This window comes from Etheostoma spectabile, unplaced genomic scaffold, assembly GCF_008692095.1.
Source record: "Etheostoma spectabile isolate EspeVRDwgs_2016 unplaced genomic scaffold, UIUC_Espe_1.0 scaffold00000506, whole genome shotgun sequence".
NCBI lineage: Eukaryota > Metazoa > Chordata > Actinopteri > Perciformes > Percidae > Etheostoma > Etheostoma spectabile.
The window spans coordinates 3067-23560 of NW_022602610.1; the positions used below are offsets into that span (position 1 = coordinate 3067).

The 20494-nt window shown below is 39.4% G+C and overlaps 1 pseudogene; it reads right to left on the reverse strand.

Annotated features, from left to right (window-relative positions):
• Positions 1 to 6407: 6407 nt before the first annotated feature.
• LOC116674511 (cadherin-1-like) lies at positions 6408 to 20265 on the reverse strand (annotated as a pseudogene).
• Between the last annotated feature and the right edge of the window lie 229 nt (positions 20266 to 20494).

Below are 20494 nucleotides of genomic sequence, written 5' to 3' on the forward strand. Positions count from 1 at the left end.
AGAAAAGGAACTAAAAAGAGAAATTGCAAAATTGAACAATGGGACAATTGAAAACGCTTTACTGCATGAGGACATCAAATGGAGTTTCAATCCACCAACCGCTTCACATCATGGCGGTGCTTGGGAAAGCATGATCAGGCTGGTTAGGAAGGTGTTGTTATCTGTTCTACATCTACAACCCTTAACTGATGAAGTGACCTTGGTCACTGTCTTATGTGAAGCTGAAGCAATATTAAATGATCGACCCATTACCAAAGTCTCTGCAGATTCTAACGATTTGGAACCTCTAACGCCAAACCATCATTCACACTAAAAAGAAAACCAAGTTTGCATCCGGGTCTGTTTGATCAGAAGGACCAGTATGTAAGAAGACAATGGAAACAGCCACAGTACATTTCAGATTTATTCTGGAAAAGATGGGCAAAGGAATATCTTGCTTTGCTACAGGAAAGGCAAAAGTGGAACAAAACAAAACGTAATCTTGCAACAGGAGACGTTTTGATTGTGGATGCAACAACCCCACGGAATTCCTGAAAAATTGGAAAAATAATCAAAACATTCCCTGACAGGTCTGGCATGGTCAGATCTGTTAGTATCCAGACGAAAACAAACGTTATCGAAAGACCTTTGACAAAATTGTGCCTGTTAATAGAAAATGAATTGTAAATGTGCTGTATTTATTTAGCGCTTTTCAAGTCTTAACAACTGCTCAAAGCGCTTTTACATCTACAGGGAACATTCACCATTCACACACATTCATACACTGTGGCCAGGACTGCCGTACAAGGTGCCACCTGCTCATCAGATGAACTTTCACACACATTCACACTCCGATGCGCAGCACCGGGGGCAACTCGGGGTTCAGTGTCTTGCCCAAGGACACTTCGACAATGACTGCAGGGGCAGGGATCGAACCACCAACCTTTCGATTGGCAGGCAACCGCTCTACCACTGAGCCACAGCCGCCTACATAACAAAAAAAAAAAAAGGAAAATTGGTTTAAGGTAGCCTACAGCCTGCCGTTTAAGTTTTACATGGCTCCATTTAATTTAATTTTAATTTTAATCTTTTTATTGATCCCCTATGGGGAAATTACAATTCCCACTCTGTGTCAACACTTTGTTAGTTTTACACATAGTCCTGAACTACACACACACACACATGTTCAGGATCTATACATGCACTAATGGAGAGATGTCAGAGTGAGTGGGCTGCCAGCCGAACCAGCGCCCTGAGCAGGTGGGGGGGCATGGTGCCTTGCTCAACAGCACCTGGCAGTGCCCAGGACCACTTTCCATATATAAATATGTGTGTTTGTGTTTAATTGTTGTCTTCTATCGCCATATACAATTAGGGGCCGGTCGTGTTGGAGCCATTTCATTGGTTGACCAGCGTGTGATGCTGAAGGTGTAAAAAGTATATTTAAATGTGGCCTAATTAGTTCAGCTGTGTTGCGCACAGCAAGGTCACAGCTTTTTGACCGTGGTTAAGTGTAGGAAAAGGATTAAAAGAAGACCAGTTATTATGTTTGAATAAACGGATTGTCATATCCATTTAAGTTTGAAACTCTTGGACAAGCAATTCATTGACAATTCTTATTACCAAGACACGCAGTTACACAGATGCCACGCGTCAATTTCTGACCAAACAAACAAATGTGCGCCATCAGTGATCATTTCATGCTTTTTGGCTTTTTCCCTTTCCTTTGTTGTGTTTCTCAAAGTGAAAAAGGCCAAAATCCATCCCAAAAGCACTTACCATCTTCAACAGAAAACACTATTCACAAACTGCTCCTAACAGCTCTACTGTAGTCCAGCCTTTACTTCCGTGACGAACATGCGTCACTGTGTAACAGTTTATATGCTCACCTTGCTGCTAGCATGGCACACCAGGTTCTGACTGGATAGTAGTCCTTACCTAACTACTGTTCATGTGCGATTCCAAACAAAAATGGAACAGAAGTGTGATGCCTCACTCTGTAGCTTAAAAAGAGAGAGAGAGCTCAACACAGAGTGAAAAGGGGAGCTACAGCAATTAAAATGTTTTAGAAAATTAAACCATGTAAACCTATTCTGCTATAACCTCTTAATACAATTATGACCCTGAAAAAGAGCTACTATGAGCACTTTAAGGTATTATGACAATAACTAGCTGGTCACCATACAAAGCGACTCCGGCAAGCAAGGCCAATTAGCGATTGTGGTGCGCTGCAAATTAAATAAAATGCCTTTAGTACCCAATTTAGCAAATACCATGCTCATTTGGCTCAGACAGTTGGGTTTAAGGGGAAACTTTAAGTACATCTATTATGGATGAGCGAGTACAGCATTATCTGTATCTGTATCTGTATCTGTTTACCACATGAATTATCTGTACCCGTATCCGTACTCGGACTGGGCGGGGCCTAAACCGGAAGTGGTCAGATTTAATCCCGGAAGTGGGTTGGGTTCTCTTCAAATGCGGGGCTTTAACCGGTATGTTATTTAAGCATGCAATTGTTATGGGTTGATCAAAAATTGTTATAATTTATTGCTGATTTGAAAACTATTTACATGACAGCACCGAGCTTCAGATCAATGGTGTTGTCATGGTAACACACAAACTATATACAGAACGTTTTGCAACAATGAACACAACACATGCGGTTGCAATTATGAAGTAAAATGTCATTACATTTTACTTAAGAGTTTTCATACTCAATATAACTTTTAATTTTTTTATGATCAGTGTGATTTTTTTGGTTCTTTTTTTTATTTTTTATTCTTCTATTTTTTGTTCTTTTTATTATTTATTATTTTTGTATATGTGTGTGTGTGTGTGAGAGTAAGAGAGAGACACAGAGAGAGGGGGCGGGGCGGGGGGCAGCTGACAGTAAAAAAAAAAAAAAAAAAAAAAGAACGCAACGGGAGTTGCATTTAAACCAAGCAGCATGTCTGAAACCCACATTCACCAGAAATCTACTGGTTACTATGTCTGTAAGTACTACAAACGGAAGTTAAAAACAAACCTCAAGCAGAAGAAACCCTAAACGTTAACGGAACAGATCCGCAGACCAGACTGACGGAGCGGGAGAGAGAGCGCATTTCTCCTTTTTCTGTGTGTGTGTGTGTGGGATTATTGCGCTGTGATTATCTCAGAACGCTGCGCGGCCAGTTGAGGAGTTGTATTCAATCCGAGCACGGATATTGACTAACATTACTTGTTTAATACTTGTACTCGGCAAAAGTGCTTAGTCCGTACCGGATACTCGTTTCAGCCGGATACTCGGATCACCCCTAACATCTATAACAGTGATCATCAACTGGCGGCCCGCCAAGCCGTTCGATCCGGCCCGCAACTGGATTCCAAAATTGTGAGGATCAAAGAGAAAATATGTAGGCCTATTCTACACTATTAAAGCAACTAAAAGCAGCAACAACTGAGTCTCTTCTCAGTAATCACCACCATTTATGACTCTATTTAGGCTACACCCCAAAATGAGGACAGACTCGTTACACTGTTTTGTATTTATTGTTTCACACAGTTTTTTTGAAAACATAACTTTTCCTCAGGCCCTTACTTAACATTTGTTTTTTATTTCAAAGTCTCAACAACATGCTTGGAACTAGCAAACTCCTCAGGACTAAAAAAGGAGGAAAAAACGATCTGGCACAATTTAAAATAGCATGGTAAATAAATAGCCTGGAACCAGAGCAAAACAGGTCACAAATATTGTTCGCACAGCAAGTAAAACGTTAAGTGGGCTATAGCGAAATCAAATCACAAGGCTGAAATGGACTACTATAACACTAATTAATCAATGGCTGAAGTTACATTTCCCCTCTGACACTAACTTTTTCACATCAGGCTTGGCCGCTGTCAGACTTAAGCGCAAACAGTCCTCCAAAGACTGGGTTGACAGACAGTTCCTCTTGTGCGTTTTAATCGAGTTCATCCTGGAGAACGCAGCCTCACAGGTGTAGGTTGAACCGAACATGGTGAGCACATACATAGCCAGCGTCTTCAATGTGCCATAGACCTCGGGACAAGATATCCAAAACGCGCTCAGGCTTTCAGCACCACTGAGAGCAGCCTTCATGTCGCCTGCGGCCTGAATTTCAGCCAGCTCGCTCTGAATGGCTGCCTCGTCCAACTGCAGCATTTTACCGCGTTTGTGGAGAATTCTCCGCTTGGGGTGATGGTGAATGGGTCACGCACAAATCCAATGACATCCCTGGAAATAAAAAAGTCATCAAATCTAGCAGAGAAGTTGTCTTTTAATTGTGTGATAAATATCTTCATCTTGTCTGTTACGTTGCCTTCTCCCACCGTCTTCAGTGTGTTGAAGTGCAGCAGCCTCCCTGACAACAAATCTGCGTGGAACAGATCAAGTTTGTTCCCAAAGGCTTCAAGTTTTTCCACCAAATCCACCACTGATTTTTCTTTTCCTTGCAGATGTAGATTAGTTGAGAAGTTTATTTAAATGGGAGAAAATGTCATTGTGGAGTAACAGGTCATCATGAGAAGCCTGGGATTCCAGCACGAATTTGCGGAACAGGCGGTGCTGCGTGCTTGAAGTTCCTCTGATGTGGTTAATAATTTTCATTGTTTTTTCCATCACCTCTTTGAGCTCCCCACTTAGCTTTGCGCACAGCACACTTTGATGGATGATACAATGGAGTACGTTAGTTTTAGGAGTTTTAGGGTCTTTATTCTGCTCACCAGACCCTTATTTTTTTCCAATCATGGCAGGTGCACCATCTGTCACTGTCAGGTTGATTTTATCCAGGGGAAATCCATGGCTTTTAAAAAAATCCTCCAGTTTTCCAAAGATGATGTCAGCAGTGGTGTTGTCCTCGAGTGGAAGCAATGCCAGCAGCTCTTCTCGGAAATCTTTGCCATCATAGTATCTGACAAAAACGCACAACTGTGAGATATCCGTGTTGTCAGTGGACTCAATAGCCAGCGAAATATATTTGGCTTCCTTGACCCCGTCAATGACAACTCGCTGAACTTGCTCCGCCAAAACGTGTACACGACGTGCATTAGTTGAGGCAGATAGAGGTACTTGTTTGACAGATGCAATAACTCTGTCCATTGATTTTTCGGGGGCAAGTTCCTCCAGAACGGTGATCATGCACTCACTTTCAGTGAAAGGCCGGTTATGTCTGCAAAGCACCCAAGCAGCCTGCAGGGATGCACACGTTACTCTCTCTTGATCAGTTAAAGTTCGAGTAATAATGCCACTTGCGTGGGAGTAGGCAGATTTCAGTGCGCCGATTTTTCTCTGACGCGCCTCTGACTGCTCAGGATATGAAATCTTAAAATTTGAATGTTTAGTGTGGTGGTGACGGCGCAGATTGTATTCTTTTGCAACAGCAGCAGTTTTGTTGCAAATTAGGCATAATGGTGAGGCATTCCGGAAGGTTGGCATGATAAATGCGTACTTTTCAGTCCAGTCATCATTCAAGGACCTGTTTTCAATATCAACTTTGCGTTTCATAGCCTTTGAGAGTGCCATTTTACCTCTGTTAAGAGACCCTTTCCTGTAACTTCCTCGGTGTTTGTTTTTCAAGTGATCTATAAGTAAAGTTGACTTAATTGAGTTGAGGCAAAATATCTATCACCCCTGGCAGTTGTCTGTGGTATATGTGATAGGAACCTGACTTTGCGGATTCAAATTTTGATGTCTTTTTGTGAAATACTCTCCATTAGTGAAATAAAAGACCAGTCACAAACACATTGTATTAAGAGTAACTTTATTAAAAAAAAAAAATCAAAATTAACAAAGCTTTCATAAAAAAAGTACCATTGGTGGTAGCGCCAAAAATAGCAATGTAATAAAGATGTCAACTAAGCAGACACTTAACATTTCAACAACCAATTTAACATTTTAAAAAGCATTTATTGGTACATCATTGAATACAGCCTTAGAGGGTGATGTAGTGTAGGGTGGATAGCTGGATTTCCCCTTAATCATTTGCAATTTCATTCCTCAAACAGAAATACAAAACAATGCAAGTTAACTGAAGTAGTAGTACAAAACACACAAAAAAAACAAAGTGTAAAGTACCATATGTTACCAAAATAAGCTGTTACCAATGCAACTGCGAGCATCTGTGTATGTATCCAGTGTCACCCAGAAAGCTAGAACACAGGCTGAAATATCAGCACAAAATCCATAAATCAACTATAATTTGGCTCCAAGACTCAAACAGAAAATAAAGAGAAAACAGTCTTCAGCCTAGATTTAAACAGGTATCTAAAACACAGACCGAACTTAACCATTCAAAATGGGGAACTCATTTATAAAAATAAAAAAAAAAACTCATCCTTTGACTTCTGAACAGGTCTGTTACTGCTAACAACAATAAACAGTCAATACCCACAAACAGAATAAAACCCATCTTTGTGCATAATGGTGTCTGACTATATTTTCACTGGGATGCAGTCCTTATCAGTCCATGCTTAACTCAATCTAACATATGTAGCCATATGTGCATCTGCCTATCCAATTCATTTGATCTTTGGTACATTACAGCAAGTCATCATCTTCTCCTCCTCCGTACATGTCTGCCAATTTCTTGAAGCGGGGTCCCCACTCATTGAGGCAGTGTAGTCCTGGTCTCCGCTGCTTGATGAGTTCAGAGACGAGAGGCTTCCTGAATCAGAGCCACCCCCTTCATAATCAAAAACCAGCAGGGAGTCATAAGGAGGTGCTGTTGGGTCATTGTCAGCTGCCTTCAGGTTCTGAGAGAGAAGCAGAGGATATATTTGACATACGTTTTGTATATACACAGCAGAATCAAGTCATTGAAGATGGGGAGAGATGATGATGTGACAAGTATCAAAAACCACATTTACACAAAAATCATGCCTTGACAAACAAACATTGCCATAACTGGAAACAAAAAGGAGCCCCATGGAGTTTGAACTGCATAATTTTGAAGATTGTGATTGAAGATGTAAGTTGTGATTTCAAACAAATGTGTTTACCAACCCTTTAAAAACAATTTAATACAGCAGTTATAAATACCTATTCTAACAATGTTAGATTGGATAAGTTTGTATGAGATCTCGAATGTTTGACTCACATCATCAATGAAGTTGCCAATTTCCTCTGGGTTGGCGGGGCGGGGCCGGTACTGAGGAGCCGGCATGAAGTTCGGCACCACGTCATTTCTGAACACTTCGGGCCGGTTGTCCAATCCACGATGGAGAACACTTAGATCAAAGTCCTGATGGCAAGACATGTAGAGTTCACACATAAGATAAAGCATCTTTATTTTAACTAAGAAATCCATTTGTATATTTATACAATACATTGAATGTAGCAGATCAATATTTTATATTAAAATCAAATCCACTTCAACTGCCTAAAACAATAAACTGCTGCTCACAATGTTAATCAGGTAATTTAAATGTTTGCAAAATGGGTTTACCTTGTGGTACTACTTTTAAAAAGGGATTTTTTTTTTAAAACTTTTTGGACAATTGCCCACTATTATGCTTTCAGAAAAAAACTTAATGTGTTACAGTTCCTTAAAATCATATTTAATCTTTAATGATAATTGTGATACAAGTTTACTAAAGTAGAGTATCGTATTGAATTATCACAAAGGCTGGGTAACGTCTTAATTTTAACTGGGTGCCTGACCGGCGCTGCTCGGCTGTGACTGCCAGAGATGTAGCCAATGCTTTCTGTTTCTGACTTTGATGTACCTCCTTGATTATTTTAATTACCACCTGACTGAGCCTTGTAATCAAAACATTATTCCAAACCTGTGTCTTAATTTTCTTAATTTCCTCACGGGAGTCATCCCAAAAGGATCATTAAAGAGAAGTCTAAGTCTAATTTACCTGATCGTCTTCCCCACCTCCCTCTTCATCATAGTAATGAATGTTGTCTCTGATATCGTCGTCTTGCAGTAGAGGTTCCTTCTTTTCTCCTCTTCTCCGTCTTGCAAATAGCAGCAGCAGCAACACGAGCACTGGACACACAGAGCACAAAGCTTAATACAACTAGTCTAGAGCCCGACCGATAAGGGATTTTTAAGGTCGATGTGATCCAAATATTTGGTTATTTAAAAATCCTATATTCCAATATATATATATATATATATATATATATATATATATATATATATATATATATATATATATATATATATATATATATATATATATATATATATATATATATAAAACAAAGAAATCCAGAAACCTAAAACAAAACAGATTTACCCAACATTTATTTGTAGTCAGCACTAAAATAAGATTTTTCACAACAGAACAGAAGAACATGCACATATATTAAAGTTCTGATAAATAAAATATATAAAAATACAAACTTAAGATACAAAACTTAAAGTCCTTTGAAGAAAAACCCAGAAACAAACAATCAGGTCTCCCAACAAGAACATTGTAGTGCCCTCTGGTGGACAAACTATGCAACACCAACACTCATAAAATGGTTGACCATGCATCTTCATTTTACTTTTTAAATGTTCATCAGAATAATTTGTCATAAATGTTTTATTTTTATTGGCCATTATAAGGCTGAATCCCATTCCTTCCCCTCCCCTAGCTTTTGCGCGTTCACGCGGGACCTAGTGCTGTCCCAATACCTATTACGACCTAGGGGAAGGGGATAGACCAAGGGCTGTATAGCCCTAGAAACCGAGTGTGGACGCGACCTCACTTGAAAACACACAGGCATCAATGGCTAGCCGTCGACCAGAAAGACACATAAATGTAAGTACTTTCGGCTTAAATAATTGATTAAAAAGTTATGACAGTCTTGTTTTGTGGTCTATGCAGTCCTGTACATGTATACTTGCAACCATGTTCCTAACTGAAACTTTTTAAAAATTGCTAGCTTGCAATGCTAACGCTAATCGCTAACGCTAACGTTGAACAGTCCCACATATTTCTGCCTTGAATGGACTGTATACATTGTCGCTACATGCTTCACATATACCGCCCTGTATCACACAGGAGGACACAGGAGGGAACAGCAGCTGGACCACTTTGGGGCTGAAAACAGACGTTTCCTAAATCATGTGTTCATGTTGTACCCATTCATTATTGCATTGGTACTGTATTATTGTAATCATTTGTAATTAATTCCTGTTCATTGTTCATGCACTTGTATATTGTTGTTGGTTTTGATATGGGACACTGATGATGTGTGAGGGGGGGGGGTTACTGGCCAACATGCATCAGACTGGTCTGGAATATCAGAACAGCTGTAGTTAATTTGTTTTTTGTGGTCTTGTTTGTATTTTTTAGTTTTACACATTTGAAGCCTTTTTATTTTTAGTTTTACACATTTGAAGCCTTTTTATGTGTGTGACATGTTAGTTATGGTTCTAATAGTTGATAATGGTTCTGTAACAATTTTATGTAACGTGTTTGCCGGTTATGTTCAATTTATCACCAATAAAGACAGATTTTTGTCAACAAAATGTTTTTGTGAACATCAATGACATTCAAAACGGTGATAACTGAAATAGATATACACACACCATGTATACATGGTGTATATGTATGTATACACCATGTATACAGGGTGTATATGTATGTATACATGATACATGTGTATACACATTTGTATTGCAAACAGACCTAAGTACTACACAGATAAGAACATCTGCCTCTGCACTACCAAAGTGAACATAAAATATATAAATATTTAAATACATATGACACTGTTGTCCAAACCCACACAATCAACAGACAGAGACGGCATCTTGGAGGTTTGTGATCATTACTGTATGGTGATGTCACCAAGTGGTGTCCCATTTCATAGGGGTATGTTTTCACCCCTACCCCTTACCCCTTGGTTTCAAGGGCCAAGGGGTAGGGGTAAGGGCCAAGGGGTAGGGGTAAGATGGAGAAATGGGATTCAGCTTGAATGCTGATACGGATCGGGAAATGCCTAATGTTGGCCGATAATATCAGCCAACCGATATATCGGTGGGTCTCTAGTCTAGTCTCACTTTGCCAGACATCGTGGCACCGAGGAGGAGCGTCTGGCAAGTCTGCATAGCATTCTGGAGCAATCCCGGAAGTGGAACATTGAGGTTAAAGACTATTCTTACTTTGCAGTTATGTTCTCACCATGGATACCTGGCAGGCAAGAAAACGGCGAGAAAATGGCAACAGTAGCCAGCCAGAGGAATATCAGCCTTGAAGATTTCTAATACTACAATCAATTACTAAACTATTTTGACCATATGTCACCAAATGTTAAAGCGCCCATATTATGCAGATTTTCATGTTCATATTTGTATTTTGAGGTTGTACCAGAATAGGTTTCATTTTCAAAAAACACCATATTTTTTGTTGTACTTGCTGCAGATTCTCTTTTCACCCTGTGTCTTTGGGTTTCTCTTTTAGCTACAGTGTGAGACATCTGACTTCTATACTATCTTTGAGAGTTTCACATGCGCAGTATCAGCTAGCTACGGTTTTTCCTCCTTTGGTCAGTATAAGGGAGGATTAGCTGGGAGACTTCTTATAAACAAGGCCAAATTTGTGGAATACCTGCAGAATAGGGACATGGAAGAAGTTCTTTTGTAAATTATGGTGAACTAGTGTGTTTTAGCAGTGTTTTTCCATTGAGAATGTGCTAGCATGCTACAGAAAGCTGTGGAGATTTTGAACAGCTCACCCGGAGACTGAAGGCAGAGGCCATTCAGATAACTCTCTCACTCAAAACAGCATGGATAGTTTTTCTTCAAGTTTGTATGCGTGTGGAAGCACCAGAGACCCAAAATTCCCCACATCCCAGAAAAAGTGATTTTCCATAATTTGGGCACTTTAAAATTAGATATCATGAAAAGATTAACATACTTGGAACTTGTGATCCGTACAAAGCACCCACTGATGTTTTCAATGTTTTGAAGCTGGTAAAGTCCCTACCAGACTTGGAGTTTGAAGATATTTACATCCATCTCATAGAGATTCAGTCACCTAACATTTCACAAAACATGACAGCCTACAAACGTACAGATAGCTATATTTTCAAGAGCAGAGGGGTTAACGCTGTCCTATGGGTGGTGAAAAACAGGAATACCTCCATAATCAAAGGTGAGTGTTACTAGCTAGCTACCCACTAATGTTTGCTAATTTGTTCAGTTGTGTGATGAAGTCTTGTATGTGTATAAACATTGTTCCAATGCCTGTTCTTATTTGTCTCGTTTTAACCAGTCCCTCTAGGATTTTGCTGACTTTCAAATTACTGCGGCACAAAATGCCTGATTTTGCGGGAGCTTTTGTAAATAATTGTGACAAAAGTTACTCTGTTTGTGGACTGAAGAGAGGAACCGCATGTCCATTCCCACCTTAACCCTTGTCTGTGGGACCCAAACAACACACATAATTATTATTTCTTCTAACTCACTTTAATGAAACTGACGGTGTCTTCCTCTGCTGTGTGTGTGTGTGTGTCTGCAGCATATCTTTGCGTCTGTACAGTATGTGTGCGTGTCTAAGTCTGTCATTTACAACTATCTGGCATGTCTTTCAAAAAAACAACTTTCGTAAAGTAAAACTGGCAACGTCCTGGCAAGATGATTTTCTTACTAGGTTTCGTTGCCAAGAGACTGATATTCTTGCCTGCCAGCTAGTAGTTGTGACGTCCCGTGCGTATGAATTACAAGTCCAAACCCCTCCTACATCACAGATAAAGCATAATAATCTTTACAAATACAACGTTAATTAAATATCAGACTTACTGAGCAACAACAGGATGCCTCCCAGTATTCCCAGGATTACAGGCAGCTCGGTGCCACCCGCCACACGCCCTTTGCATAACACTTCTTCCCCAGTACAGTCACACACTGTGGCCTGCACGGTGCTGTCCTGCCACTCGCCCTGGGTGTCTGTAACCTCAGGACCACAGTGTACTCTCCACTGGCTAGCTCTGTGGCTAAATTCAGGATGATGCCCGTTTCTGCAACAAAGAGGAAAATTACCATTACAGTCTCAACCTGTGGAAAACACTGTGTAAAGCATATCATGGCCTAAATAAACTAGATTCTTTGTAAATGCATTGCAAGAGGGGCCCCATTTTCACTGAGGTGTTTTCCTAAGATATTGCTTATTCCCATGCTGTGTATCGCCTTCCCAATAAACTCCAAGCATTCAAATCTCAGCAAGCAGACAATCTCTTAATTTCTTATAAACTAAAGCATCTCTGACCCAGTACCTGAAATGTGTGGAGCTCTTGCAGAAGTGAGCACCGAGAAAACAGCACAATGCCATAGATGTTGCATGGAGCGTGCAACTGCCATGCCCCACACCCACACCCACACAAAAAAAGGCTACATACTGGATTCGTTCATCCTAGCGGTCCAGTTGTTCTTCGACATGCCCTGTAAAGAGACGCTGTATGGCGCAGCAAAGCCTGGTCCGTCTTTATCTGTTACCGTCAGTAGTTGTTGAGCTGATTGTTTGTTGCACACCTGGGAAAACAGAATATCAACTTAAGACCTTGTTTACTCATTACTGTACAACAGTGGCTTAAATCCCACCCATCACAAGTTCTACACCCAATAAGTAAATTTAAAATTGTATCTGTATTGAAATTGCTTTAAAAAAAAAAAAAAAAAGACACTTAAAAAGGACCAGTTTGTCGGATTTAGGAGAATCCAGTTTACTATTGCCGTTGAATATTAAGCAAAATTATTTCTTATCCGATTAATCGATGGAATAATCAGCGTGACAGTTGATAGACAGGAAAGGTGGGAGACAGCTTGGGGATAACATGCAGCAAAGGCCCGCAGGTCCCAGGCCGCTGCAAAGGCCGAGGATCTCAGCCTACATGGGGCGCATGCTCTTACTGGGTGAGCTAGAGGTCGCCCGCTAGAATACTCTATTACTAAAATAATCCATAACTGCAGCCCTCACCTGAATGACACAATAGTTCTGACTATACACTTATCGCAATCTGCAACCTCACCACTAAATGATGCCACTAAATCCTACACACTGGTCCTTTAACAGTTTGGCAAGGGAGAGGCACCTTGATTGCACGTTCCTCAATGATGGGTGCATTGTCATTGACATCTTCGAGCTGGATTATTAGAGTACCAGTTCCTGTAGCTTGGACTTCATCTGGTGAGGTGACAGACATATACACATACATCAGAACAACAATTGAAAATTATATGAAAGCTTAATAACAGTAAGATAAAGCCCAAACGTTTTTGGTGTAAATGCAGTGCAGAAAGCCAGATAAGCATGTACAACTTTAAGGTTTGCCTCGCACGTACCATTGTCATATGCACCAATGAGTGCTTTGTATTTGTTGTCCTCCACGAAGACAGACTCTCTGTCCATGAGACTTTTTACTTTGATCAGGCCCGTCTCTTTGGCCACGTTCAGCCAGCCAGCAGGGTCTCTTATTATTCTATACCTGGACATAAACAAGATAACCACAGGCAGATGTAAATACTATGACCAAAATAAAACAGATTGGATCAGATCCCTGAATAACACCAGTTAACATGTAGTAAATACTGTCTACACTTTAGTTTCTTTCATGTTTTTTTCTACATTTTCTGTCTGTTTGGGATGTTAAACGATTAATTATTTCTTAAATCGCAATTAATTGCTGAATTTCAATAGTTAATCACATTATTTCACATGATTAAAGTTCAATTTTTTGCATTTCTTAACTGTTCAAAAGTCTGTATTAGGGATGGGCATGATTAATCAACAATCGATAACTTATCATTAAGAATTTTGTTGATCACGTTAATTTGTAATCGATTAAACTAATGCAGGTTGAGTTGCTTAGTGTGAGTCTTTAAGCAATGAAATGAATTGTGGCAGCAGTTACACATTTTACCATCAGGGGGCCATATTTGATGTCTGCGAGTTTTGGTTTTGATTTCAAAAGTAATCATGAAACAATCACGGCAAAGTGTGGCGTGGGACCATTTTGATTAAAAAAAAACACTTAGTTCACTGCAAACACTGCAATGCCGTGTACAAGTACAACACAACCAGGTCATACACTTTGTTTAGTGGTACATCATTTGAGTCGCGGAACGTCTGTGGCGGTGCATCCTGTTCTCTGTCTCAACAAACATCAATGTCCGCCGTTAGCACAGAGGAGCGGTGGTGGAGACCGGTGGGGGGCGGCTATCTCACAGCCTGGGTAAGACAGGTTGCGTTGTCTAATGCGGATGAAGGGAGGGCAAACACTGGCCAAGTTAGCGCCAAGGTACCCGTTCATGTCCCGGCAACGTCAGTCCCTCAGAGCGGGTGTTTTTGGCGGCTGGACTGATGGTCACCAGGTTGCAGTTGCATCGGACCCCAGATCATGTCAACATGCTTATCTTCTCAACCAAAATCAGTAGACTAGTGCAGAAGTAGTATTTGACACAAGTTATTTTCATGAGGCTTTGCTATGTAGCCTACTTTTTTAAGTAGCCTAATTGATGTTAGGTAGGCTTATCTCTCACCCTCTTTTGACTCCGTACCTTGGTTAGTTTTTACAAAACCTGCCAGATCTAAGTATTATGTTTTTGGTTTAGTTATTGTATTACAAGATTTTTTTTTTTTTAAATCATCATCATCCTCAAAACGAGGGTCTCAGTTTATGAACGCCGGCTTGCAGTCGCAGGTTCCGCTGCTTTAGAGCGGCGCAGCACATACATCTTAAAGTTTAGCCTAACCGAACGTCCAGTTTAACTGCCACAAGTTGTTCTTCTTGTAATAAAGAGCTCAACAAAAAAGGCACTGTAATCTGTATTTTCACTCCATTTTTAATTTCTAAAAAGTTAAATAATGCATTTCAATAATAAATATATTGTCAATTGTTAATTCTCCCAACGATCAACTAAGAAAATGTAATCAAATGCCCATCCATAGTCTGTATTATCTATGTAAACCCATTCTTACCAGTGTGTCCTGATTGCGAATCAAATGAATGCAAAGAGTTACTTTATGAACTTAACTTTTAGATTTGATTATTTCAAATCAAAAGATGTGCAACAAGACTGAGACGCAATCAATGTTTTCAGAAATATAGCTTGCCTTAAGCTTGCTTTTTTTTTTTTTAAATGTCAAATTAAATTACACAGCAAAGGTGCATGAACAAGATGGTCTGCAGTTAGTTGCCACCCATTTTACAAGCACTTCAGTTAATTTTTTCAATTTGGTTTCATCCACAAGTGTGTGGTGACTTGCACTCTCCAAAATAGTCCAAATAGTAGGCAGGAAGTGTCTTTGGCAGCTTGACAACAAGTAAAAGGGACTCAAAGGGTCAAAATAGCAGCACCCAAAGATTCTAGAGCTTAGTGATTCTTAATAGCAAAGATTATTTGGTAACAGCAGCAGTGACGGTGTAAAATAAAGATTTTTTGTGATGAACACAATTTTTAATTATATTATAACGCGTCTCACCATGATTAACAATTTAATGCTGACAGCCCTAGTTACAAATCCGGATTTTCATGTTAAAAGTGGCCAAAGCTTCAAATGAGGTAAACGTATTTTAAAGAAATCCCAGTGAAGCAATGTATCTCCTTCAATGTTGCTGAACAGCATGTGAGCAAGTAGGGGTGGGGTTCCCAGGAGATTGTGAGAGGAGAGATGCAAACACCGGCACAGATTTACTGAAGAAATGGTTAAATAACGCAATATATCAAAACTATTGCAATATAAATAGTATTGTTCCATCCTATATCTTGTTGGAATATACATTGAGATATTTAATAAGAGTGCTATCAAAGTGTTGACCTAGGATGTTCTGGGAATTGCAAACGAATAGATTTGTATCCTTTAAATAAACTTTATCACATTCACTAAATTCTCAGCTACTCCTACATTTTGTCTCGAGTAATACAGTCACCATCAGCAGGCTAAAACATAGTGATGAATGCACTTATTGATGCCTGGAGTTAAGGAATTAAAGATGTTACCTGAAGCTTGGTTAACAAATTTCTTCATTTAATTTTCTCTAGCATGATAATATTGTGTTTGAATACAAGTTGAAAATAAGGTACAGAGTTTGATCTTACATGACTTTCTGTTTGCGTGCAGTATCTGGGTCAGAAGCAGTGTACTGCACCACATCACTGTCAACAGCAAGGTCCTCCCGTATTAACACATGCTTCTCTAGTGGATCAAAAACTGGAGCTTCATTGACATCCTGCACAGTCACCAACACTGTGGCGGTGGCAGTGGGCAGTGGAATAGCAAAAGGAACCTCATTCTCCACTGCAATCAACAACGTGTGTGTGTTGCTCTTCTCAAAGTCAAGACCCTGGTTGGATGGAAGGAAAAGCGTACTGCTATAAACTAAAAACGCCCACTATTTACTAAATACATAACAGCGATTGTTATCTAAAAAAATTGACAATAGGTTGGTGAAAAACAATTTAAAAAAATATCTCAAAAGTAACATCTCAAAACTTTAATATTGCGGCTTCTTTGAGAATTATTAGTTTACATCCTACCTTGGCAGTAGAAATGATTCCTTCATGTTTGTTACTTCCTGTTTTCACTGTAAAAAGTCCTCCAGGATCACCATCGACAATCCTGAACTTGGCGTTCCAGGCTGGGGAATGTGGTTCATCACCGTCCGTTACTGATATTGTTAAGATCTGAGCGTTGACTTTATTTCATCAACTGCTGCCAAATACTGGGAAATCCAAGGGATGTGTTAAAAGTGAAACATTTATTTTTTGTGCAGTTCATTACTTCACTGTACAGATGCGAGATTCCCCGTTAAATATAGGTCACTCACTAAAGCCCAAACTTGTATTCCAAAATCCAAGATCTTTCTAGAGTGAGAGTTTCAATGTGATATGCAGTGTTAAAAGAAAATGAACTGGTGGTTCATACATAGTCAGCTTTAAAGTCACCAAAAAGATGACAATACTGACTATAATTTTACTTCAGCCCATGGACACTGCTTCAGCATGGGAGAGAACTCTGAAGCTGACAGATCTGCTATGCCTAGTTAGGGTTGCTAAGCTATGCTTGGGAACTGCAGATCTGACGAGTATTTAGTAAACAGTGAAGTTCCAGTCAAAAGTAAGTTGTTCTTACCGACGGCTGAATGAAGGCCGGAGCATTTCGTTGCTATCTGTGACAGTAAGGATTACTTTTGCTTCTCCAATCAATCCTTCTCCCACAGTGTCTGCTGCTCGTACCACCAGAGTGTATTTGGGGTATTTCTGTTAGAAAAGACACACAATACTTCTCAGCTGAAAAGTTTAAATATTTTGCTCTCATTTTCCAGACTCAGTTGGAGCAGAATCCTTTAAGACACTTCTTCATATAGCTTATATAAAACAGCAAAAATGACATGTTCTCTATCCTCAACTGGTGTCATGTTACATGATTACTAGGGGTGGGAAAAAAATTATTTTTAGATGCATCGCGATTCTCTGTAGAATAATTTGATTCTAATCGGTAATTTAAAAACATTTTTTTGTGTTGATTTTTATTAAAAAAATTACTGTCTAAGACATGTACAAATCAGAAAATGGAGTGACTGAAAGGACGGTATAATAGACAGCAACTTAGAGTTTTGTAAAAATACAAAAATGACACACACACACACACACACACACCACACACACACACACACACACACACACACCACACACACACCACACCACACACACAACCCCCACACACACAACACACACACACACACACCACACACACACACACACACCACACACACACACACACACACACCCACAACACACACACACCCACACACACACAGCACACACAGCACACACACACACACACACACACACACCCACACCCACACACGACACACACCAACACCCACCACGATACTGGGTTTAATCAATTGTGAGGGCCCAGAGATTCCCACCCTAATGATTACACCTTCAAGTAATTTTGCTTTAAAAATCACCTTCTGATAAGAAAAGAAGCAAGTGCACTTTAAAGTGGTTGCAGACAGTGATATGAAAGTACGTATTGGTCCTAATATAAGACAACATCTCTTTTTCAAGAGACATTTTTGGATACTTTATAAAAGTCAAATATTGTTTTCATACAAATTATTTTGTTTGAAAATAAGTCTAATAAAAGCCAAGGTAGACTGTTAACATCTTTAAAATAAAACATTTTTAGGTGAAAGTATTCACATTCAAATTAATAGTAAATATTCCCAAGGCCATCAGCTGAATGACCGCTCTAGGAATGGGAAGCCCATCATTATGTGTTTCTGTCAGGTAATCAGACCTCCCTGTCAATCTCTTGGAAGTGGCCTGCTTTGAGGTCCACTGTAGGATTTTCTCTGTCTGTTTGCTTTTTTTAGCTGGTGCAACATCTCCATTCGACCCCACATTGTACTTCCGTTCTACTTCTGACTTCCAGGCTGTTTGTAGCTGGATATATCATTTTTTTTTGTCTATGTATGAATGTGGGAAAACGTAGTAATATTGAGATGCTTTCTACAGTTACACTTCTAGCAATGAATCGCAATAACACATTTTATTTAACATTTTTTGAGTCACGTTGTGGTTCTAATGCTGTTGGGCTCTAATCTCTTCAGTCACTCCCCATCCATTGCATTTTCTGTGTGCGCTATTCATTAGGCAATTACAGTAATGTGCTCTTTTTGATCATGCAAAATGAAAGCAACTAGCAAGCAGCGCTGAACGGATAATCATGACACAAAACATCTGTAAAGTAAACCGAGGATGCATTTTATACTTGACACCATAGACAGAAGGATAACGGTAAAGGCAATGCTTTCAGAACTCAAATACATTACAGCAACATTAACACAACAAATCTGAGTCCAAAGGCAACAACTCAGTTCTATGAAGTACTTCAGCTGATTAGCACTCGCACAGTTTCTTCTGCACAGTAATAGGTTGGGTATCGTTTGGATTTCAACAATTCTTGATTCTGATTCTTTAAGGGATAGCGTGAAAACAGATAATAGGCCTATGCTTAATTCACAGGAAAAAAAAACTTAACCCAATTAATATTCACATACAGTTATGGAACCTATAAATGAATTCTTCATCTTGTACTCATGTTTAGTTGTAACTAGAGCAGTAGGTAAAGATTTTTTGACCAAATACATTGATGTCGATATTGTCGACTGAGATGAGACAATTAGAATTTTGATAAATAAATCACACAATAATGTGGATACAATGATTACATAGGTAAAGGCAAATACAAGAGCTCAGTCAATTACAAAATGCATCAATTCACTGTAATGCAGCCTTTTAAAACCAGGAAAAGACAACACGTGTCATATCGCGATTTCCAAAATTTAAACACAATATACAATATATAGCCTCACATATCCTAAGTTCTTCGGGTATTTCAGGTTTTAGTAAGTCAAATTAAAGACCTTTAAGACCATAAAGTTTGACATTTAAGAATTACAATACATTTTGCAGCGAGCGGTACCTGGAGCTGGGTATTTAAATCTAAGGCCTCTATACCTAGAGACTGGCGTGGAGAAATTCCATAAGATCATCTCTAATGCAAATCAAACCAGCTATTAAGGTAAATGAAATAAACACCATGCCAATCTCTAGGTATGGTGGAAGGGTATGTGATGATATGGGGTTAGTTTAATTCCCAAAGGCCAAGGGATCTTTATCAAGATGCATAGTATCCTGGAGCCATGAAATAACTGGCCTTTAAAATAAAAATGTACTGCCTCTACACGAATTTAACATACGGGTGTGAACACTTATGCCCCCTGGTTTTTTTAAGGAAGAGCATTTATTATTACAATTACATTCTTCAAAGAAAATTGGTGTCCTTAAAAAGCTGGGATTTCCTAACTATGGACATTAAGGATTAATGACCAAGAGATGTTTTTTTATTCCTCTTTTTAAAATCAACTTTAGCATGGGGTGCAAACTTTGTCAAGCCCCATAGATATATAGATCGATCGATCCAAGGGGAATCAAGAGTAGGCTAGCAGATAACCTAACGTACCTGCGGGTAGCATCATCTTAAAACAGTTTTTTCTGCATGGGTTTTTTGCAATAGGGATAATTTCAGTAGTAGCAAAAGCAAGCAAAGACTAGTAAATTTTTACCTCTCTGTCTAGGCCACCCGCATTGACTCTGATGGACCCTGTGAGGGTTGATAACAAACAGAAAGTCACTGGGTAACACTGGATCCTGGCTCATAATACGGTAGCGGATATCCGAGTTGTCAGTATTTGGCTGGTCAATATCTTGGGCCACAACCTTAATCACCTCAAAACCTGGAGAGGGGAAGTCCGAAGTAAAAATTAAGTACAGACTTCTCAAAGTATTCAGAACACAACAATCAAGAGGAGGGAAAATAAAGCTGGGCCGTAGATTTAAGTATATTTAGTTTGGAATGACCAAGGTGTTTGTGATTTTGCCATCTGCCGTGAGCTTTAGCTTAATTAGTGTGCTTGGGTCTGGAAACAACATTAGCACCTGCCTAGACCTGTATACTTTCAACTAAACCGTTCTTCCCACTCTGTGTCTTATTCCACTATACA